Here is a 25,450-nt window from a genome sequence, read left to right on the forward strand (position 1 = left end):
TTTTAATTTCTGATTGGCATTTTTAAAGAAATATTAACGGGCTTTTTGGAGGCAGTACACTTGTTTACCTGCAGAGGATTTTGTCTTCTTTTTGCTCCATGACATAAAAGAGGTAGATGTAAGATGTGTGTACCTGGCCAGGTTGAGAGGAAGCTTGATGGAGTCAGTGGTTAGTCAAACCAAAAAGAAGAGGGAAGCTATCCTGTAACCCATTGCTAACTGATGGTAATTCGCAGGAGCAGCTTCACAAGTATTGTGAGTTAGAAAAATCTTGTCATGCACATTATGGACTTTTACCTGTAGCTGTATGTTTGACAGCACATTGTTGAAGCATACTTTAGCAGAACAAATCAAAATGATCAAAGAATAGATAAAAAGTTTATGATGTGAGGAATATAAGTGGCTTTGTTTTATAAAATATTGTGAAAAATTACCATTTCCCTCCTCTTGTCTGCTTTCATTTGTGAAACTTTCACTGTGCTTGTTTTTTGCTATTTGAATATTACATTTGAATATTGCCAATGCTAGTCTAAAGTATACAATCACCTGCACAGAGATAGGGCAGATTTATTCTGAAAGTTATTGAAAGAAGTATCCTCCCTGTTTTCTGTTTTTTTTCTCTTTCCTCATTCAGTTTTTCCCTCCCAAAGGAAATGAGTCAGAGGACTGAATTTCTCATTCTGTCTGTCTCTCTTCCTCATTAGTGTTCTTGCACAGACCTCTCAAAGATTTTCCCTCAACTCATCTCTAAGCATCTCTATGACTAGGGGAAAGTCTCTTTTTTTGATAATTTTTCTGAATTCTTTTATTACACAGGCCATAAATATAAATTTCTGCATCTTGTCCTCAACTCCTGCTTGTGCAAGACCCTCAAAAGAGGAATTCGTCTTGGTGCAGCTTCCATTTCTTATGCTTTTCAAGAGTAGAAATTGATGCAAAAATGAGAAAAATCGAAGGGTATCTCTTTGACTGTTCAGCTTCATCCTGGAATAAGCAATTCACCCAGTGACTTTCAGTGGTGGGTTTGCTTGTGTATGAGCATCAAGACTCCTCTGTAGACTGTTTTTCGGTATCTAAGTTCAGAAAACAGTGGGAAGTGTATTGGCTCTTTCTGCACGGTGTTTTGTACAACTTAAATTGTGAACCTCTGATAGTAGCTGAAGGGTTGAGTTTTTTTCAGAGTTCCTGGAAAAAATAAAGCTCTCCCTGCTCCTAAAATTAAGAGCATTTTGTCAGTTAAGTATTTGAACTAAACTCAACTTTTCCTGCCTGCTTAATTTTAGCTTTCTGCATTTTACACTTTTTCTAAGGAGATCTCCGTTACTCTATGATTACAGAGTAGGTCCTAATCTGATGGAGGTTTCTGGATGCAACCTCAGGGTCGTTACTGAACAGCGGTAAACAGAAAATGCTGACAGTACTTAAACTGTTGGGGTTCCTTTTATTTTTTTTGCCTTCTATTTGGTTAGAAGTTCTCTGTGTAACCCTGACCAGCAAGTGAAAAGAATATGGTAAATACTGTGGTAACATTATTTAGTTTTCTTGTGCAACTAAAGAGGTGTTTTAGGCACAGTAATTTTAGAAAATGAAGCAGATCTTGTCCTCAGCTATATTTGCATAACTCTTCCTGATTTCTGCACCAAATGTGTTCATGCATATCCGAGTACTATACAAAACAATGACCTAGATTAGAAGCTTGTTTTAATTATGTATACTCAATTTAGTACATTTTAAAGAGTTACTCCATTTTTTTACTAATTTTAAGTGACATGAGAACTTGTGCTTATTTGTTAAGACATCTGTCTCCAGTGAAGTTAGTTCACACAGGTTTAGAGACTCCATTATTTCCTGGTTTATTTATCTGTCTGTCCATCCATTTCTTTCTTTCTTTTGTTCTTTCTTTTTAATTTTTCTTTCTTTTTCTTTTTTCTCTTTATGCCTTTTTGTTCTTTTTCTTCCATTCTTTTTCTTTCATTCTTTTTCTTTCTCTTTCTCTTTCTTGCTTTCTCTCTTTCTCTCATTCCCTCTTTTCCTCTTTCTTTCTTTCTCTTTTACTTTGATTCCGTCTTTCTCTCTTTTCATATTTATCTCTTTCACTCTCTCTTTCTCTCTTTCTCAGGTGATAGGAGAAAGAAAATAAACACTTTATTGTCTTCATTTATTTTCTTCCTTCAGGTACAAATGTTGACTTCACTCTGTTCATGCAGACTGCTCAGATGATGATTAACACAAGACTAGCACAGTGGAAAATCTGTAGAGAACTGTACAGGGCTAGAGCCTATGACCTTCTGTAGGAATGTACTAGAAAAGGCTAAGGAAAAGTAAAGTACAGATTTCAAGATTTACTCTTCTGGCTGCTTCTGGTCTTTCATAGATTAAAGCATTTTAACTTCTGAAGCTTGAAACAAATTCTTAGGGTTTTTTGCACAGAGAATCAGTGACCTACTCAGGTCTCATCACCAAACTGGTCAGTAAATGTAAAGACATTTAAGCATAAATTTGTAAAGGTATCCTCTACTCACTGTTATGAAGGTTAAATATCCCTTTAGAAATAATTTAAGATATGATGGTGACTATATTATATATTGAATACTACATTATCCATATATTCAATGAGACTTGAACTGAGGCACAGGTCCTCACAAGTATTTATGTCTCAGAGCCCCTAGGTTGATTTTAGAGACAATTAGGCACCTAAATACATATGTGGGTTTGCACACAAGTCAACCCATGCTTGACTGCTTTCAGCTGCCTCATAGTAATTTGTCCACAACCAGGCCTTTACTAGCAGACACCCTGAAAACCTTGGATGCTGATGGAAGCTCTGGTTCCCATGGAAGCAAGTGCTAAGATTAGGCAGGAAATCACTTTTTTTACCAGTAGGGCTTAGTTTGATGAATGTTGACTCAGGAATCGCTTGCCATTTGTGAGACTCCACATCAGGAGGGACACGTACAAGCTGTGAAGTACAAACGAATGCAGATAGAAATGGTTCAGTGTGTCCCTATTACCTTGGGCATTTACTCGGCACAGCAAAGCAAAGGTGGTTAAACTCTGAGAGATGTCTTTAAATGCCTTTCCTCTGCAGAAGGAGGTCCGACTCTCCCTGTTCCATGACAGAAGACCTTGGGCTTCCAGCTTGGGCCTGAGGTGGATACGCCTGGATGACTTGTGTTGCAGAAGCTGTGTTACAATAATGCTCCAGCTGTGCCAGGAGTACTTGCTTGAACACCTTTCAGGATTGTGTACTGAAAATGTCTTAGCTGTTGAATTCAATTTGGCTGAAACATCCAAAAGGTACCTAGTCATGCAACTCCCCATGATCTCAGTAGAATTAAGCCTCTAACTCTAGGCATTAGTTCTTGCAACTGGATAGAGCAGTGCAGAAAGAACTTTATAAGCCTGAGCTCTTGTTTTGCGTAGGAAGGCTGTGGCAGCTTCACAGCTCTGAGTTCCTGCTGCATGGCCATTTGAGTCACACTGTGGTCCCCACAGGCATCTCCATGAGCACCACAGGCTGGTGATTCCCTAAATGTGCATGTAAACACTGGGTACGCACTGCACAACTAGTCAGTTTGTGATTGGCCTTTGTTAATTATTAGACTGTAGTAAGATGTGTTTCAAAGGTCAAGATAGGAACCACTGGTACCAAACAGACAATCAAAAGTGCATATTAAAATGGTACCAGTGTAATTGCGCAACTGTTTGCTCAGGCACTGGCAATAAAAACATAGTGGTAGATGCTTCATTAATTATGAGAGCCTATCCAAACAGGAGAGAGAGGTTTATTTATACATTCCACAATTAATAATCAAACTTTATTCCCTGATCCAGAGTATACTTACCACCATAGGTCCAGTGACTTTAGCTTATATAAACGGAAAATCTATCCCCTGATGTTTTTTGCTTTGTTAATTCTGTGTTTGATTATAACTATTTATCAAATAACTCCAGAATACATTTACCATCATTGAATCAGTACTCTGAAAATATTTTAAAAGAGTCACTTTAAGACTTTTCTTGTGGCCATATGGTCAGTAACAAGAATAATATGGTTTGCTATGATGAGATCATACGCAGAGGAGAAAGAAAGATATGATCAGACAGAATCACACAGATAAGTGCTATCTGTGTTACCAGAAGGGATCGTGGCTGGGCTATCATGTGGTTGTAACTGCACAGCTTAGGTTTTTGTTCTTAATCACACTGATGAGCACAAGCAATACATCATCAGGGCTGGGGATTTCCAGAGCATTAGCAATCACTGAAGACGGGGCATATGAGAAGCACATGCTAAGTTTTCATGCTAAGATGTCTGACAAATCTGTGGGAACTGGAGGTCTGAATGAGTTAAGTTGATATTCTTAGTAAATAATATTCTTAGAATAATATTCTTAGTAAAAAATATTCTTAGAATTTTCTTTGGCTCCATAATGCTGCTTTTAAGCAGCATTGTGGCCTGTATACTCCTGAAAGGGTAAGGTTTCTTAAGCTATGATACAGGAAAGACAACACGGCATGTAGGTTACCTTAAAATAGAGGCTGTTCCTTAGTCGCCTCCCAGTTGACTGTCAGAGTATATAGCACCACCCCTCATATTAGTAACCCTTATGGAAATTAATGACATACAGAGAAATAAAAGGGGAAGGGAGGGTCAGGGAGAGCTTAATCAGACAGGCAAATCAACCCCCCAAAACCTTCCACTCTCCTTTCTCCAATACCTCTTTAGCACTTTTGCCCAGAAAACTAAATTTAATAAAATAAATTTAAAAAAATCCCCGTGCAACAACGTGCATCAGGATTTTGTTGAACTGGGTGGTGTGTTAGTGCAAAACAGAAAGATGGTCCCTGCCTCCTCCCAAATAAATGTATTATTATTGTGCTTGGTAGTAAACAGTAAATGTTAAGGCACTGAAGCAGGTTAACAAATTATCATAGTAATCATATCATTAATGCATCCATGTTGCTTTAAGGTACGTGTATGTACATTTAGAAAGAAGCTGATTTCAGGGAAGGTAAGGAACTGTCCCATCTGTTCAAAAACTTCCTCTGTCTTCTGGAAATAATTCTTTCTGCTTTTATTACCAGTCACTGTGACACTGTGTCCGTTACCTTCCTCTGAAGGTATGCTTTTGGTAGTGAGCGCTCCAGCAGAGCACTTCTAGTCCTGTTGAAGTGTTTGCTGTGTGTGTATGTCTCCAGCACTGATCTGTTCCAGGAAAAGAGTTTCTCCTCGTGGCTCAAGGAATGGTCACAGCTGCCTGTCATAAATACAGAAATTTATACAGCAGAAAGTGAGGCCAAATAGAGTGTAAAAGGATCGTAGCAGAGAGAGGGAAAGCTGAGCTCAAACTGAGAGTGGTGTAAGGGAAGCATCCGAGAAACCAGCTGAATTAGAGGAGGACTGCAGCGCTCTGCTGTTCTTCTGCTTGGGATGAAGTGAGCCTCACCTCAGGTATTTACTCTGTATACAACAGCCGACGGAGATCTTTACTCATCTCTTACAGAAGGGGAATCTCTCTGTGCTTTCTGTATGTGTCAGTGTAGCTACTCTCTGCATATGTGGCTGGGTATCTGGACTTCCATATCACAGTTACCTTCACGGAGGTTATGGTCAAGAATATGGTATATTTAATTATCAAAGAAACTCTTATTTTATGGCCTGTTACCCACTTACAATTTTATGCTTGCTTCGCTGTGCCTAGTGCCTGGGGCACATTCAGTGATGTTCTCAGTAGAGCTTTTTCTTAGAGATTTCACTGATGCCCATGCTGTTGGTAGCAGGTTTTGGAAATTGCTTCCCACTCTCTTATTTTTTTCTCTCTGTTCCCCTTTTCTCTACATCAGAGTGGGATGATCTCTCAGTAAAGTTAAGTTAGGCCCTTGGATTATGTCAGGCTGTGGGAAATCATGCACAGTTATAGTTCTGCATATCTAATAGTAAGAAATGGCTGATTTAGTGATAATCTTGTCCATAATCATCACACAGTTACCACTCACTGGCCGTTCAGTCTGGTAATTAAAATGAACTGGCATTTCCCTTGCCGACTGGCCACACTGGTGCTGGTACCAGCAGGGTGAGTGGAGCAGAGTGTGACCATCAGACCCGTGGTGCCAGGTTGTTGCTGCCCCTCAGATGGAGGTCAGTGGTAGGGCAGATAATGTCTATGCCCTGCAGTGGCCCAGCTTCAAGGACTACCAAACCAGCTCATACTTCTGACGTGCTGTGAACTTCACCTTTTTGGCACTGTGGATTGTATTCTGTTCAAGTTCACAAGAAGTCCTTGGAAGGGCCAACACCTAAGCGCAACAAACTTGAACTGCAGAGTCCACTGCAGACGATGCTGCAATGCTGCTCTCTTCACCCTGACTAGAAGTCCTCTGGTTTCCAATGTTAGAAGCAAGGGTAGAACTTAGAGTCATGGTTCATTTGAGTGGATAGTTGCTGTATAAAAATTGGGTCTTATTTAACATTGCAAGTCACTTGGCAATGGTTATATCTTTGAGTGACTGTTTAAAGCAGAATTGCATGAAAATTGTAAATTCATATTACTTCTGGTTCTAGTTTGGCAAACTGCCCTTATTCCACCTACTTTTTATTAATACATAGTAAAGAAGCATGTTGATAAAAATGTTAAATCACTGTTGTAAACATTTAGGTCCTTTCTGATAATTAATACCATGTGCGTTTGGGAGGTAGGAGGTTTGCATGTGTGTTTCCAGGAAGGTGGGAGTTATTTGCAGGAGTGGAGAAGCATGATGTACACTCACAGAGTTACATGTGTCCATATTGCTGTGTGGGTTGGCTAAGCACTTAATTAGAAAAACAAATAAAGCATGTCAAGGGGTATTTTGTACGGAATTACATCAGAGCGTTAGCATCTCTTCCTCACTTGTGAAGCTGTGAAACATTGGCTACATGAAGTGAGAGTGGGCAATATGGCAGGGCAGCATGAAAATTTGGGTTGAGTTGTAATTAGAAGTAATCAAGGGCTATTGCATCAATGTTTTATATTTTAGATGTTTTGATTTTATGATAATATTTGGGATGACTTTTTCAGTCATTCTAAATTGGAATTAGGAACATATATGTGTAGATATTATATATACATATATAAAATATATACAGATGTCACACACATATATATATACACATATCATTTTGCAATGGATTATTTTGGAAATAAGTTTAAATTTAAACTCCTTTAAGTAGGTTAAGGTATTCCAATTATCTGATCAGTGGAATACAGTCACTGACCTACATTTGTGAGGAAATAATTTTTCTGAAAACGCTGTTGTAACTTTAAAAGGATCATTAATGGAACATATCTGGCAGGCTAATTTGCATTTTAGATAACTCAGAATTATTAATTATCATGTTATACCCAGGCAGAGTTCTAATTTCTGCAGAGAAGTATCTAGGCCTTTACAGCTTGAAAGGAGATAGCCAAAAACAACTATGTAACAAGGGATAACTGTATGGGATGAAAGGGATTTGCTCTCCTATGGATTTCCTACTGTGCTATTTCGAATCTCTTGACTGGGTTACAGGGCTAGCCTCATTTCCTTCTCCCTGATCTATTTTTGGTTTTGGTCTTGATCCTTTGCCATGTAGTGTCTCATAGTGGAGTTTCAGGATTCTTTCATATATTGTATATATAGATAAATATCTCCACAGTGAAAACCTCAGGTTGGCTATACAAAACACTGTGAGACCAAACCTCTTATTTTCAGAGCTAGTGTCTCACACGTCTTCGTTGCAGCACTTTGTGCAGTGGCACACAGGCAGGGATGTGTATAGCTGCCTGGTGTGCATCAGCCGCTTTTCGCACCACCAGATTATCCAAGGTCCCTTTCCCATATCCCGTTGCTCTGTGAATGGCTTCTCTTTTAGGTGATGAGAACAGAAGAGACCTTGTATTTTTCCACAGATTATTTTTCCAACTTAATAATTGTGCAGAGCATGGCACGCCGCTATTCCCAGTGATTGCTTGTGAGAGGCTGGAGAGTGCTCCACTTGGCTCTGTTTGGTTCAGTCTGTCCCACTGGTGGTTTGGTTTGGTTTGGTTTGGTTTGGTTTTTCTCACTCAGCAGTACTGTTGAGTAGGGGCTGTGCAACAGAGAAAACCAAACGGGACAACCTATCACTTGAGCTACTAGATCCATTCAGTCAGTTTTGTCATCAGTGCTGTGATGCCTGCGTCCTTCTTGGAGGCTAGGGTGCAGAAACTGTCTCATCCCATCTCAGGAGTCAAATGCATAATCATGTTTTGGATAAAGGCAAAAATACAAAGTTCTTGCATGTATTCCTGGTCAAATTTCATCATAGGCCCCATCAACTACCTTTAACTGCACATAACAAAATAATAGCTTGTGCAGTAGTTTTAATGCCGCAGCTGGTGGCCTTGACATTAGCTTTCTTTAATGGTTCCAAGCCAGGCTCTGTCTCACAGCACATCTGAATTCCTCGCCAGGTTTGCCAGATTGCCATTGCGGGGTAAAAATTTCCAGAGCAAACTGCTGTTTGGGAAAGAAAGCCAGAGGTGTGGAAAAACGTGTTTGGGTTTTTTTTTAATAAAAGGAGTTGTGCAACAGTTGAATTAAATATTGCTGAATTGGAACTGTATGGCATATCTTTGCAAGAGACATTTGATATTTGTACTCCTCTCCTGGGGTGCTTATTTAAATAAAAAAATGTTATCAAAATACTGCACAATACTCGTACCCTTCAGCAACTGCTGAAAACATTGATTTTGAACTTTGATCTTTTGTTAAGAATTATTCTGTCTGGGAACTGTGGGTTTGGCTGTTTCACTTCTTAACTCTTCATGTGATCTCTGTGGGGGGTGGGCATCTGTTCACTAGGTACTGCAGTTAGTTGGTTTATCCTTTGGTCTTCTGTTCGATTCTGGTAGTCCTAGAAAGTGATGGCTGACTTGCCTTGTTTCCTAGCTGGCTGCCACCAATACCGTTTCCATCATCTATATTGGAAGGCTGATTTGTGGTTCTTGGATTTGGGCTACCTGATTGGGTTTTTCAAATGAACACTAGCTAACTGGCAGTACTGCTCTTGTCTGCCTGTCTTTAGGCCTTAAAAGTAGGCAGGCTGTCTACTGCTTGTATGCCTATCTATGCTTAGAGCATGGACATGAACATTTCTTTGTTTGCAACTGTCTCTTTTACTTGTTTACTTGCGGCTTCATGACTGCAGACTTGATGGTAGTCTCTGTAGCTTTCAAATACTCGTGTAATTTGTGCACCTTTAATATTTTTCCACTGAACCTGTAAACATCATCATGAATACTATAGTATGGCTCACCTTTATTAGAATGGCACTTTGTGTGTATATACTTCAAAATAATGGTATGAAATATCTAGACTCTTTATGAAAAAAAAAAATATTTCCTGGTAGCTTTATTTCTACTTTGAGCCCAACCATATTCTCCCTTGTAATCCAGTAATGAAATTTCCTCTGCTTTCAGCTGGGGATAAAAAAACCACAAAACAAACAAAAAAACCCCAACAGATTGAAAACCTAACATCTTTTCTCTGAGCTTTCTTCCCTGAAGCATCTACCTTTATTTAAGGAAATACTATTCAGTTTTTCTCCCTTGTACTCTAATTTTGAGCAGTTTCCCAAAGCTTTCTGCTGTAGCCCTTGGCACCTTCAGACTGCACCTCTGATACAAACTGTTCTTTCTCCTTGTAGTGAACTATTTTGCTGCATGTTTAGGACCTTTCAGGAGAGCCTTTAGCACCTTTCAGAGCATGGTTCCAGTGCAGTGGATCCCAAACTTTCCCAGTCCATAGACAACATAGTGGCAGTAGGCAATTACTGTACTTAGTCCATAGCTGGTATCCATTTGGAGGCTGGAGGTATTAACCCGCCATACCTCTTTCTACATGGGCAGCATGGATGACTGCTGTGTGGTCGGGGGACCAGATCGCTAAGAAATCACTGTCAGGTTCAGAATGTAGGTTTATTATTTATGCAAGACAGCCTGGACTATTCTCCTGAAGCGGATGTTCTTGACAGAGCTGAGGCTTAGCAAAGAATATTGGTTCCATCTTACTGTTTTGTACCTCTACTGTTAAATAACCTTGATGTTTGAAGTCCTTTTCTAGTTCTTCTGCCACTGTAACTAACTTCAATGCACTACACATCTTCAAAGTCAGCACCTTCATAATTGTCACCAGCCTCCCTGTGGAAATAACCAGGGCCAACATTTTATGACAATACAAATATCTGTGGCATTTTGCTTTATTAATTTTGTTTAGCTGGAACAAGTTTCCATGCAGTGGTGCATCTCATGTTTCTTCCCGTTGAAAAACATGTGATCTCTCAAGGGGCACAATTTTGAAAAATAAGATTATTTGTAAAGAGTGGGTTATTTTTGGCCAGGTGAGTTCCCAGAGCCAGTTAAACATGTGACTGCTGGCACAGGATAGAAACAAGAGTCAGCAGAAAGGAAAGTAGCATCAGGGCAGTCTCTGCTGCAGCTGGCTCAAGCTGCCTTGGTGGCCCCTGCCTCCCACTTCCCATTTAATGCGTATGTAGCAGCACTAATGAGGACATAGCGCAGAGCTTACAGAATCCGTTCAAGCACTGAAAGCAGAAGCAATATGGCCACAATAGCACAGCATTGCACCCAGAAGGATAAACTCTCTTAAGAGAGAGTGTCAAGTCTCTCAGGCAGAGAGACTGCACTGTTGTGGATAGACAGTTTTCAGAGCTCAGCTGGTGTTGTGTTTGCAGCACTGTGCTGTGCACAGGAGACGTACAAGCACTGGTCAACCTTAGGACATGTGCCTTTGAAGGGTGTTAGGTGACTGGCTTCCTGTTTGGACTGTGCAAAGAAGTCTAACTCCCTAAATAAACTGACTCATTAAATTATGCAATGTCTTTTGCCAAAAGGTTGCATTGCTAGATCAAATTATTGATTCATTTACACTTGTATCCTACTCCTATCAGTAGTCTTGTCTTGATTATTCAAAATGCTATGCCATATTGTGCATGCACTACTTACTAAAAAAAACCCGGAGAACTGATGGTGTTCCCTACCACTAACTCAAAGGACTGCAGTGGTGAGCTCTAACACACTGAGTTGTTGCTGCATAATGTTGTATTACTGGAGACAGCAACAGATAGGTTTCATTAATTGTGTGATTGTATAGATGATAAGTTAGATTTTTACATATATTGGTCCGTGTGAAAGCATGGTGAGACTTTACAGACCTAGAGGAATTATTTTGCCTACTGCATTGCTGAAAAGCCACTACTTGAGGTGAAACACACTAGCTGCTTAACAGCTGGCAGATTCCTATAATCCACTGAACCTACAGGGGTAATTTAGGCAGGCAAAAATGTAATTACTTGGTATATTTCCTACACTGAACTAATTATGCAGTGACTTACACTGGAAAAATGTCTCACTCAATGTTCCTATCAGCACAGGTCTCTCAGGGTAGAATTGTATATAATTTATATAATCTGAACACAAACATATATTAACATGTATAAAGTTATTTAGAGTTCTTTCTAAAACTTTAATCTCAGTCCTTGCCTCAGTTCTTGTGCTTAGTTAATTCTGACTGTAAAAATAGACCCTTTAGTTACTCAATATAAAAATCTGCCTATTTTAAAGAAATGGGTTTTTTTCAACATGCCAGAGCAAGGCAATATAGCAAATGCAACAGTACACAACACAGAATTTAAAATAAATTTCAGAATATTAGAGATATGTAGATAGGCTGGCAATAGTGATGTAGCTGCAATAACTAAGTCTTTAGATTACAGTGTGGAAGCCTAAGCTATTAAGGCAGAAAGCATGCTATCATTCTGACTTTCACGTAGATAGGGAAGTGAACCAGATTGTGTGAAATGACTACTGGCTGAATTTAGTCCACTGATTATAGACTATGCATTTGGGGTTTTAGAGGTAGTCAAGATAATTGCACTGGGACAATCATTATGTCTCAATGTAAAGAGTAGGGTTGTATCTCTGAAGTTGTCAGAACTTTGAATGACCGTCATGGATTTTGTCTCTTACTAGTGTTTTAGCTGGCATTTGGACTTCCTGAAAAATACCACTAGAAGTTGCTGGAGACCCCTAAAAGAGAACAGAAGTAGTGTTCCTGTGATCGGTGCTATTAGTTCAGATTAATTTTTAAATAAAAATACCGACTGAGACAGATTTCATTTTCACAGACATACCTTTCCTCTAAAAGCACTGTATTCATTTTTCCCTGACTATGCTTTTTCTACAGATTGTGTTGTTTTTCATAGTTTTTACCACTTTGCCCAATATAAAAGCAATAGTTCAGTAATGTCACACCGGAGTTTTGTAGGAACGGCTAGCAGAATATGGCCTGGTCCTGGCAATCTGATCCCCCTCGTTTGGGGATTTGTTTTTAGAACCTGTTTTACAGATAATTCAATCTAAGAGAGATTCCCTGATATGTTCCTTATAAATAACAATAGTTCCTCCTTCTGAAATCAGACACTACTGTAGATTTTCTGTTTGTTTTGTTTTGTGGGTTTTTTTTCCTTTTTCTTTTTCCCCTGCAAGGGTATCTCTCTAAGTACTTTGTGCTTACTTGTACTTTGATGGTTACATTTTGAACCAGGTATTAGGAAAGAGGTCAGAAAAACATTCAGGAGAGCTTCTCCTCCTGTTAGTTCCCCATTTACCTGCTTCAGGAAGCAGTCATTTATGGGATCTAAAAGTTTGCCTTGGTTTCATGGTCCGGTATAATAGTTACTGAGTCTGCATGGGAATGATGGGAGCCTCCCTTTAGTCTATATTGTGCAGCAACAGCCTCTCTGAGAGCTCCCAGGTGAACCATACTCTCTCTCTCCATCCTCCTCAGGCTGTGATAGTATTGCCCTATTAATATGCTTTTCCTACATAAGTATCAAATTTTAATCCATGGAGATTCTGTTAACTTAAAACAGTTAAAACAGTTAACTTAATCACCTGGTTGGGCTGCATGCTTCCTTTAATGCATAGCACCACTCCTGTGACCTTGCCTCTTGTTTTTTCCCCATGTATTTTGCACCTTGGAAATACAGTGTCCCACTGATTTTTTTTCTTTTTAGTATCCTTCTAATATGATATTTTTCATTCAGTATTCAGTTTTAATTCTGTATTGGCATAGAAGCAGATACCCATTTGGTCTGACTACCTACTTTCTGTGCTCTGTTTAGATGGGACTTGACTGGTTTGAGCTGTTCTTTGTTGTTTCTCCCTGCAGCTGTCCTTAATCTAAGTAATCTTTTGTTACTTCACCTGCAAAGGATGTGTACTCTTGAACTGTGTGATCTCCCACCTTGTCAAAACTCCTCAGTTCTTAGTTTTGTTTTGACTGATTTTTTATTTCTATGAAGTTCATCCTGCTTGCAGGATGTTCTTGTTCCAAACTTACTAATTCAACACCTCCATTTCTTTTAGGGTCTTCACTGAACTTCTGCTATCACCTCAACTTTCAAGTATCCTATGATGCAGTGTTTGATGCCATGTTCTTTTAAGAAGTATTTCAGATTACTTCATTGTGGAAATTAGGATCAGATCACTGGTATTTAGTTCTGAAGGCAGGAGAACTATCCCTAATGAATCTGTTTGTGTAAGTTAGGATTTCTTACAGAAGTGTTTGTGAACAGCTAATGAGGATACTTTGTCAAAGCATTTGGGGCAAGAGATAATCAGTGCATCAGAACCTGACCAAGAAAATTTTTGAAGGATTTGACATAAAAGATTTTTTTTTATTTTATTACTGTTATCTTCACATCAGAAATATAACATTAAAAAGAGGTAATAATGATAACAGTAAAGCAAACTCTTCATTAGCATAATCTAATATGTACAATTCTTTACAGTCATAAAAATGAATATAACTAGTATGATGCTGTTGTTGCAAGAATGTATTTTTCACTTCTATTTTTATTCTTCTTTTATACTTAAAGTAGAGAAAAGAAAAAAAGGGAGGAAAATGGAGAAGTTGTACTGTACTGTGAAATTATATTTTCCTACATCTTTGGTCTAAAAAAATTCTAAATAATTGCACAGTTCTTATGAAGCTTTAATTCAATACCACATATCTCATTTTCAAATCCCCTCTTACAGACTTGTAATTTCCAGGATTGTTTCTGACATCATCCTGTAATGATTTAGGAAGTACTTATTTCAGGAGACTACTATTATCATGAGACATTAGAAAATATTAAAATGGTTGAGAAGTTATTGAATGAATAGGTGATTATATTTTAATCTTTCTGTAGGTAGCAAAGCTTTGCCATGGAGTAATAAGCATCTGCCCGACTTTTGTGTATATTGTAGCTTGCTCATATACATATAGTATAATCAACAATTCTATATTTGCTTTTATTATGAGCCCCTTTTATACACATTTATGCTCGTATTCACATTCAGCACATATCTCTGTGATGTGAGTGCCATCTTTTCCTGTACCTGTGCAGTCTTTGTTTGATACAAGTCCTTTGAGACTTACAGAGTAGTGGATCATTTCAAAAAAGTAATCTCTATTTTTGCTGTATTGGGGGAAAAAAAAGAAAAAGCCCGAATCTCTTGTCTGTATTCTGATAATGCATCTTGTGCCTTTAAGACCAGAGACTTCAATGGAAAGTGGGCTAACTGGTGTTCTGTCCACAGGACCAAGCTAGAGCTGATCCAGAGTAACCTCTCCCAAAATGCACATAGCGTGGGCATCCTGAACACCACCTCTTTCCAGCTGCAAGTCCGCACCTGTTGGGCACTTTTCTTGCTGTTGTAAACATAGTCGAATACGTTACTTGATTTATCTTGCATCTTCGGGGTCAAAGAACACGCAGAGCCCATGCCAGAAGAAAGCAAAAATACAGAAGCACAGAAGAGTACATATCCTATTCCATACTTGTTATTTCTTCATTTCTTTGTGCAAAAAAGAGTGCAGTCAGCAAACCCTTAAGAGGGGATTTGTGTACAGTTACGAAAGATGTAATATGACATAATATGACATATTACAGTAGTTGCAAATGACTCATTTTTTTACCAGTGAACAGCTTGCTTTGGGGCTTAACATATTGTCTCCCTTGTCTCATTTATTTTGAAGCAAAATAAGAAATTACTGATGTATTTTATTTTCCTCTGTAATTTTCAGAATTCTCAATAACTCAGTTAAATCCCACTCTAGTCTTTTCCAGGGCATAAAATTCTGCTGTTTGCAATCTCTTATAATATGTACGTGGAGATAGCACCATTTCTCTTAAGACTGCACATTCTTAGTTTGATGGACAGCCTTAAGCTAACCAGAACTGACGAGGCATTCAAAGCAGAAAATAGATCCACCAGACAGTTTGTAGGAAGGAGGACTTTCATTGTTTAAATTGGGATGAGTTTCTGAGTATTTTGGTAGCTATAGGAGCAAAAAAAAATCCCAGGAAGGCACCTCATTCACAATTCAAAGAATAGCAGTTCATGATCCTTACCTATCATCTCTTTCATTCAGATAAAAAAAAAAAACAAAACCAGGATTTATGTCCTGTTATCTCTTACCCTCCTCCAGGTTTGTGATTTAATACTTTGATTTATTTCTGCAGTTCAGCTCAGTGTTTTTAAATGCTTGGCATTTACAATATTGTGACTTTTTTCCATAATCTTTTTTTTGCATTCAAATGATACTACATTAAAACAGAACCAGAAAACCTACACACAGCAAAAGATCATATAACCCTATAAGTTATTAGTCATGTGCTCTCACGATATGTCTTTAAAAGCCTCCTGTTGCTCACAAAATTGGCATATTGTTCTTTCTAAGGTCCTGATTCAGCAATGAGGTTTGTATGAATCAGTTTGGAACACTACTCAAATTCCCAACCACAGAATCATGCCTCCATTTTTTAGCACACTCAGACTATTTTTAATCATACAGCATACAGATTCGAACAACAAACTTGATTCTTAGGATCACTAACTAAAAATGAGTAGAGTTTGGTCCTTTGATCCTAAATCTTTAGAATTTCTTTGGCTTCTCTTAAAATCATTGACTGATGAATTCAATTGTTGAATAGAATCATTAAACAGAGGTATATCCTCTTGTTTTCCTAATAAGTCTCTCGAGTGCAAATGTGACTGGAAATATTTTTTTTAAATCTTCCATCAATTTCTTGTTTGATCAGTTGCTTAGTGATATACTGTATAGCTGGTTTCTCTGCAAAAATAATTTTCGAAGTTGAACAAAAAAATGGCTAGCATTCTCTATCTATGTCTTGTGCTTAAATTGCTCCTTTGCAACTTTGTCAGTATTAAAGCTTTCAAGTGCCAACACTGACAGAAGATACCATAGCTTAAATAACCCTGCAGAGCGAAAATCTTATTATCTGCAGGGACAGCTCTTGCAAGTTGTAAAGCACAATAGGAGAAACGTAAATGGGCTCCGTGTAACAGAACATAGTTTCCTCAAGGCAAACACTTTCATCTTTTCAGGACATTTGACCAGAAGTGACATCATTCACCAACTGCTTCAAATATCTGCATGGAGAGGAAAAAAAGAGAAAAGAGATACAAGAGGACATTTGTCAGGTCTAGCAGGCAATCCTTCTGGTGGAAAGGGAAACCAACTGAGATCAGTTTAGTCCTAATGCAGTCATGTTTTCACTTAGCAGCACACAGGCAGCCAGAGCAACAGCATATGCACTTTTTCCTCTCTTTATCTCTGGCTGCTTTCATTCATCTGGAAAAGAACCAGGTGTTTCAGCAGTGAGTGCAAACCAAGGCCTCACAGTTGAGTCATTCAATTTAATTTGCAAGTGACTTGTTAGAAGACTTCTGTATACTTCTTGAAATTTTTGGGGCAAACTTTTTTTAGTGGCATAAAATAAATATGAGGTCCTGCGCTTGACATGAAAAATGTGTACCTGACACTGCTTGGGTCACCAAAAATGACTTGAATTTGCATATAGGATCTTAAATAATGCATTTCAGCATGATTTCCCAATGATGAGTTCATTACAGTGTAATATTTGGACAGCTGCTTGAACTTAACCTGTGTTTATTTTCTCCTCTGCGATATGCCTGTGATGCCTAACTGACATACACTGACTTAGGAACCTGGTTGTATCCATGGCTGTCTCCCAAATCTTGCGAAAGTCCCCTGAAGTTAAATTCAAAAAAGGCACTCAGAGGTTTTAAGCATGGGTGTTGCATTTCCTAGGTTTTATGCACCCAACCTTCCAGGAGCAAAATTCATGCCCTCTTTGGAAGTAGCCTGTGTACAGCACAGGAGAGCACCGTTTCAGTACCAAATAGATGGTGCAGTGTCTGTGCAGCATGTATAATAAGCCCTGGGGATAGTACTTCGTCCCCAGCAGCACAGTTCCTAGGCTTGACAAGACTGAGCTTGAACTGCTGGAGAACAGAGCCGGGACTTGGAAGACCCATGTTTTGTCACGAACTCCGTCACTGGCCAGTAAAATGAGCCCTCCGCCCCAGCACTGTTTATTGGCAAAGCTTTGTAGAGCACTTTTGAGTTTTTACAGAAAACACTTGGACAACTAAACTAAAGCTGATGAATGAGAGGTCCCGGGTGAAAAGCTGGAAGTGTGTTCCAGCTGCCAGAACGTGCAGGAGCTCAGCATATAGCTATCAGTTTTCAGTATGCCAGGTCTCATAAGAGGCACATTGTGGAGTACGTTTTATGGATATAACCAAATCATGCCACAGGAGCATGAGACAACAGTGAGTTCACTCAGCCGGTAGGACAGAGTAGGCTGCAAAAGGAGCACAGCTGGGAGCCTGGGAGGAAGGCTGTCCCAATCAGACTGCGCAGTCTTCCTCCTGGGTTGTTAGAGGTGTAATCTGAAAACGTGGCGCCCCTTGCTGAACTGAAGCCACGGCCTCATTTTGTGTCTCTGAAGTCTAAGAGCTGTACACTAGATAAAGAAATGCTTCCTGTCTACAGCAGCCAGATGCCAGACTGAGGCTGCTACATGCTGTTTCTCAGCCATGCACAGGACTCAAATGAAGAAAAATTGCATTTAAGATCTGAAGGTCCAGTCACCTAGCAACTATAGTCCCACCAAAGGTTTCAGACTAGCTTGGATTGCATATCCCCACAAGAGTTTATTTTTATATATTTAATTACTGCAGCTTTAAAAAAAAAATGTATTAAGATGTTCAGATGGATTCTTGTGGGGAAACAAGTGCTGGAAAGGAACCACGTGTTGCATACAGCAAATGCAAAAAAAATTTGGACAAGATTACTGTACTACGCTCCAAATGCACAACATGGCATTATACTAACCAATAGGAAAAGGGGAGAAAGCTGCAGATTTTTAGTTGATGCAGAACAGCTTCAGGGGCTGATCACCTGAAGTCTGTCAAGCAAGTAAATAACATGCACAAATAAATAAAAATATTGGCCATAATTTCTATAGAAGTGGCTTTGGCAACATTTTGCCAAGACTTTTGTGATAGATAGCAGCTATTTGTAATGCTTGGGAACAATTGCAATGCCCAAAAAACCCCAAACCATAACAAGCCACCCCAAAAGCACAGAAGAACTCAGGGCTTATTTGTTCTATGGTGACTTACAATATGTCATAAGAGTGCAACAGGTAAATCAGGAAAGAAATATAAGTAACATTTGCTTTTCTCAGCACAAAGAAATTTGTGGGATGTGACATGTAAGCTAGTTAGCAAGCATATTTTGACTTTTTTCTGGGTAGCTCATTGTGTCAGCTTTCCACAGATGGAAGTGACTGAGACCATATTATTATATTTAAGGTATATGTTCTGCTGTGAACCTGGTACACACTCTGGTGTGCAGTACCATAATATAACAGCAAGAGAAAGCTACAGCTGAGGTATCATATCTCTCATACCTTATCTGAGAGGCATTCATAGCCCCTTGTATAGTGAAAAACTATGGAGATCAGCCAGTTCTCTTGTGTACCTAGACTTGACTGATTAGTATGGATAACTGGGAAATTATTTTTGCTTCACATGTAATATTCTTCAGATATTCTCTTCTGTCTGCAATAGCCCCAGCACTTTTGTGGGCTTTGGAGAGAGTTTGTTGCCTTGTGTAAAAGTAACCTCCAATTATCTATCTGTAAGGTCTGTTTTGATATATGGTAAGATTGCTGATACTAAACTCAGCTGGGCTTAATGGTTACAAATATGAAACCAAGAGAAATAATTGATATTGTTCACATGCTGTCAAGAACCAACTCACAGATGTGTATCAGTATGCACACATTATGTATAAAAACAGGCTTTGAACGGAGACAAATCAGGGCATTTTCTTATTGCTTTTTTGAATTTCTGAGGTGCAACAGCCCAGTGCTATACTTGGCAAGTTTCAGACATTACTGTTGCAGTTGTGCCAACCATTTCTGATAGAATACTGCTATGTGTTTAGGTCTTTTTTTGTTTTCTAATACCGTTTATATGATGTCATTCAGTATTTGGAATGGTTTGAAGTGATTGAGAAGTTATGCTTGAAGGTATTTCAGCCTGTATGCTGCTTGCAGTACTTTCCATCCAGTCCTTTATTTCTTATTTCTAAAATTTAATATATCAGTGCTCTGTTGAATATTACCTGTAAGTCCTCTGTCTGATATTTTTCCTATTCCCTAAAAATTAGCTGCCTTGGTTTTTTTAATTAAAAAAAAATGCAGATATGCACAAGAACTTTTGTTCTTAAGTGCTTCTTTCCGTCTTCCTAACATATAAAAAATAAAATTAAAAAATCCAGAAGTCTTGGTACATCAAAATAAAGGTTTAATTTGTTGCTAATGTGGAACGTAAAAATGATGGAATTCTGAGTTCCTTTCAGAAATTCACTAAAAAAGGCACAACAGTTCAGAATCTCAAAAATAGGAGTCTGAAATTAATGTCATAGATCCATGTCACAGACCTGAGTGAAAGTATTGATGGGCAGGCAGTTGACACTCTGGGACTTAAGCAAAACAAGTATTGGTATCTTATGTAATCACAGATATCTTTATCAGAATGTTTTTAAGCTGCAGTACTACATAAGGTTTAGGATTCAGAATTTATGATTCAATCAGCCCTTGTTCTGATATTGCATCATAATTCTCTGCTACTTAATCTCAGAGGTAAGTGCTTCTGACACTAGATAAACAGCCAACAGTGTATAATGTGAGAGGGAGGTGCACTAACTGTTCTCCCAGTGCATGTTTCCAAGTTAAAAGGACGTGTCATTCTGAGAAGGATGCAACAAATGAACTTTTTAACACTGGGGAGCTTGATGGCTCTGGATGACTCTACTTTTGTAGGAGGCATTTTTTGGAAAGGTTTATGGCATGTATTTTAAACAGTGGTTATAAATTGTGTCTTGTATTTTGGTCAAACAGGTATGCAAACAGAGGGAGAAGACACACAGTGGATTTGTGCAATTACACATTGTGCCTGTACACTTCAAAAAAATGGCTGTGGTTAATGGACATAGCATCCTAGATATCCTAAAAGTCTCTCTTCACTTGTACAGTTATAGAAACCCCAGTGCTACTGTCTTTTCCTCAACAGTGACATCTGCTCTCATTCAACACATTATCACTGAAATAACTAGTCACCAATCCCCTCTTGGAGTATGCTGTAGATTCAGGAGAATGAAGACAGAAACCATGGAGCACAGTAGAACAATATTTTCTTAGTACGTGGCATAAACCCGTTAGGACAAAAACTAACAAAAATAAGAGAGGGACATTTATTAAAATAGGAATACATTTATTTAATCTGGAGAAAGTTTGTTTGGCTGCCTTTCTGGTAGGAGATTGTGCTTTTTGGCATGCACTCAGGAACTAAGGAGAAGTTCTCTGCTCCTGTGTTACGCCACTTCAGCAAACGGAGGGAGCAGATGTAGTAATTAAGTGTTCTCAAAAGGTTGCTAAGTGAGTTGATTAAGTGAATTAATAAACTTAACAAAACCATGTCAGGATCAAGAGGCAATTGTGCATTCTCTTTTATGCAGTCTTATGCTGTAAATAAAGCACTGTTCTAATGGTAACATTTTCCATAACAGGAAAAAGAGAAACAATTTTTGTTTAAGCTTGTAAAAGGTCTTGTTCATGATATCAACAATTTTCATAAACAGCACAGTCTTGCCTTGCTCTTCAGGAGTTTTAATGGTGGAAGCACTGACTCATTTTGGTAAGCTGTTCATGACTCTTTCCTTAGAGGCATGCCTCACAATAGACATTCATATTTTACAACAATGCATTTCATTGCCATATCTCAAAGTATTTTGACAGAATGAGTAAATGTTACATTGTCTGCATAACAGGAACAACAATAGTGGCACAGAAATTACTTGCAGTAAAATTCACTTAACAGAGAAAACTGGAAGTAGAATTCAGGCTCTCCACACCTCTCGTCTTATCAGGTACTTGAGGGTTAAGATATACATGAACCACATTGGTCTTGTCTTTTCTGCAAATTTCAACTTTCACCTGGCAATGCTGGCCACATTTCCTACATATTCCACTCTACTTCATGGGATTTCATGAGAACTCATGCTGCTGAGAATAAATCGATTATTGATATTAGCCACTAAATTATAATCCTGGGAGTGGTAGCTATTGAAATCCCTTGTCAGTCCCATTCACACCACAAGCCCAGCTTTTAGAAAGCACAATGAAGTTCTGAGGGAGTGTCCTGAATTTTTCTTCTCTGGTAATTTATATTTCTCATTTAGTCTCCTTCAGCTGGGTGTTTCAATATCCACCCACATGAATGCCACTTCGTAAAAAAGTCTTGAGGTGATTCAGAAGGCATTTACACCTTTATGAAATAGCCACATTTTTCTATGAGGCAATTTTGTGAAACAAACAGAAAGCTACTCCACAATGAAAACCAGCCTCAGGTTTGAACCATCTACTATACAACTATTTACCTGACAGCAGAATTAGTCTGCTGAGTAAGTAGAGTCCTCTGGAAAGGCAAATAATAACATGTAGAAGAATTTTTCACCGTTTGTTTGAGAGAGAGCAAGTGCATGCATGAATGCACACATGAGGATTCTTACTTTGAAGGAAAAAGAAGTGGAGAATAAAACGTATCTGGAACAGAGAGAAAAGTTTCGAGACACTCTTCAAAGAGTCTCTCAGCTAATCCCAAGGGAAACCCAAGAAGTGGGAGATCATTATGGGGAAAAAAAAGGAGGATCTTTAATTGAACTCTTCAAGCCCTGTGTATGCGTGTGCATGTTACTTGCTTCTTACCTCCAGAATTATTTGGTCACTCCTTGATAGGCATTGCTGTATTGCACAGTTTGAGTTCCTTGCCAAAACTAACTTGAGATCCAAAAAAGTCAATGGAGAAAAAAAAACCAGGAGAGACAGAAATTTGGTTGAAATACCTGCTGGAGCTGCCAGTCCCTCTTCACTGACTCGGCAGCCCACAGGAACTAGCTCTCTGTGTTGGAAGTCTGCCTTTGGTGACACCCTCTAGAGCCAGCACAAGGAACCATACCAGAGTTCATCCAGTGATAGAAAGTGTACCCTACTAAGGACTAGACAAGCTTAAAGCTCAGGATATTGGTACTGAAGTGCAACATATATGCAGAATGCACAATAGAAGATTCAGTGACAACAATAAATTAAAAAAGAAAAAAATTTAAAAAAGGCTTTCATGACCCTGAAGCCCCTTTTTTTTATTCTGGCTGACCTGTAATCTCATTATGGAATGAGAGAGTAACATTGTTTGAAAGAGGTTGCAGCATAAAAATGTCTTTGAGTCACTGTGTGTTGCATCAAGTAAATTGTTTCCTTGGTAGTTCTGTAAATAGAAGGTGATGGTGAAACCTGAAGAGCACTCTTTTTGCTACTAAGCAGTAGTATGGTGAATAACATAGGAATGATTTAAAATTAAATTCCTTGATATTTCAGCAGTTCTGGATGCCTCAGTACCTCTTGAAAGATGCTTAGTTTTAACAGCAAGTCCCTCAGTCTTTCCTGGAGTTAGAGCGCATAATGTATGTAAGTTATATATGCATTATGTGTGTGTATATAGAGGTACATACATATTTACATATTAAAATGAAAGGGACCAGGAAATGGCATGCATTTGAGAAACCTAGAGAGAGAGATGTATGTAGTTTGCAATTAGAAAAAACATAGTAATTAAGCAGAAAATGGGTTATGGAGGGAAGGAACTCTTACCTCAGGAGACAATCTGCCCTACTTTCTTTTCTCATGTTTTAAAATCCATGAATCTTTTACTTGCTTTATCACTTTTCCTTATTCCCTGCAGGCCAGAGCTGACAGCTAAGCCTCTGTTTTATCTTAAACTGTTCAAAGCATGTCAGGAAATGACTTACGCTGCTGAGTCTGAAAGTGGCTGCATGATTGCAGGAACCCACCTACTGGTTACCCCCAGTCCAGGTGATCACCATTGCTTGAGTGAAATTGTAATGATAGTCCCAGAACAGCTGGCAGATTGTTACAATATATGGTCTTTTACTGCTTCCAGCTGAAGACCAGAACCTGAGTTGACTTTTTTTTTGTTTTCTGTAGAAGTAATTGTTTATGTCTTGGGCCACTCTGATATCAGCACATAAACATAGTATTAGTTTTTCACCTGTGTTATTAACAGCTTTTTTGTATATGGACAGGGTCAAGCAGTTGCACTGTCTGTAACTGTCTTGACTGTTTATTCTGTGGGCTCTCTCTGCTGCCTTTGAATACAGCCGTTACAAATCCTGTCTATTTTTATTCCATTGCACTTCTAAGAATTAGCTTTAAAATACACTGTTGTCACTACACTTCAGCATGATAAAATGCAGGGATAAGGTGAGTGAGGCTGCATTCATATCTCTAAAAATAGGATTCTACTGCCATTTCTACCGTAATTTCATTTTAGTAGGCTTTAACTTGTGCTGAAAATTTATATACCTCAAATAGTTCTCTGTGATGAAGTAAAATAAAGCAGGATAGGAATTGCAGACTGTTTATGCTTAGCCTGTATCATGAAATGATATGCTCGTGTACTGCTTTTCACCTTCAAAGTTTTACCATCTGTATTATCATCTCTGAGAAGTGACATGTAAGTAACTGGTATATGAAATTCTTAGGTTGAAATTCTTCTGACTGATGACACCTGAACCTGCATTTTGCAGTTCTCAGGAGGAAGCCGTAACACCATTCTTCACTGGTGTTAGCTCTTGTGAGATAACTGTTTCTTTTTGGATATCTGAGGAGAAAGAAAACACTAATGCTAGGTACAGCTCCCTTTACTGTCACGGGGTACCTTTTGATTTTGCTCTGGTGAGAATGTTTGCAGCAAAGTTGTTGTTGATGTTCTGTAAACTAATAACAATCAGGTATGAAGGTGAAAGAGTACTTGTGAATCTGTGAAGGTCTGGAGAACCCACCCAGAATGAATATTTCAATTCTCCCACTATACTGAGATCAAAGGAGATGGAGATGTATACTGCCATTAGTTACAGGCATCAGAAACTTCCTTCTTATTTTTGTAGGGTGAAACATTTCCCAAAAGCCCTCCAAAATCAGCAGGGAATTTCTGGATGTCATTGTGGATCTTTGCTTACCATATTGGCTGAATTCAAGCCTTCAGCCCTTGTCCTGTTAGTCAGTAAGCATTCTCTACAATGATGTCAGTGGTTTTATTTTTTTTTAAATTTGATTGTGTTGTTGGCACAGCTGGACTCACTACATAGTGCAAACAAGGGCAGTGGTCTCCTCTTCAATTTACACTAGCAGCTCATGCAACAGTAGAGATGTACCAGCTTGAAATGTATACCTTGAATTAAGAAATAAATGTCAGTTATACAGTCTTTATGAACTATTTTAGGTGCATAGGAATTTAACATGAATTGTATTACTTGCTGTAATGTCTGTCTTTGCTCTTCTTATACCCAATTTGTGTGCCAGCTGATTTCTGCAATTTTGGAATTTGAGAGTCCTGTGAATCCTTATCATGATGCTGTGGTAGTAACTAGAGTAAATATGGAGAATGAGACTGAAAAGCTACTGGGTAAACAGGCCTTACTGCCTCCTTTCTAAACAAACATTGCATTGCATTGCAGAATTTACCATCTGAAGGCATGTTTCAGACATCAGAGATGCGGTGAGAAACTTGGACAGGATTGTCTTAGATAGGGGGTTGTGTGCAAGTCACTGTTGAGTTGTTTAGGTTAGTTAACTAACTTTATCACATACTGTAAAAACATAAAAAAAACCCCAGAAGGGCAATTGGGTCATTTATGTGTCCTTCATCAAAGCACTGTTCATAGAAGAAATTCCACAGTGATTCTTTGTCCCTGCTTATAGCATTGCGGTGGGGCTTGGGTTGTGCCAAGAGCCATCATTTGAAAGCACTCTGCACCTTCTGAGAGGTCTGCTGCAGAATAGCATCAACGATATTTTGGATGATTTCTCAAAAAATACAGTATGGTCACTAATAGTAGATAT

The 25,450-nt window shown here is 38.6% G+C and overlaps 1 protein-coding gene across 2 annotated transcripts in view; it reads left to right on the forward strand.

Moving 5' to 3' along the window:
* The window catches only part of ADCY1 (adenylate cyclase 1), a 152,611-nt gene that overhangs the window by 19,939 nt on the left and 107,222 nt on the right, over positions 1–25,450 (forward strand). The gene's annotated exons all lie outside the window — the stretch shown is intronic.

This window comes from Mycteria americana, chromosome 2 (genome assembly GCF_035582795.1).
Source record: "Mycteria americana isolate JAX WOST 10 ecotype Jacksonville Zoo and Gardens chromosome 2, USCA_MyAme_1.0, whole genome shotgun sequence".
Lineage (NCBI taxonomy): Eukaryota > Metazoa > Chordata > Aves > Ciconiiformes > Ciconiidae > Mycteria > Mycteria americana.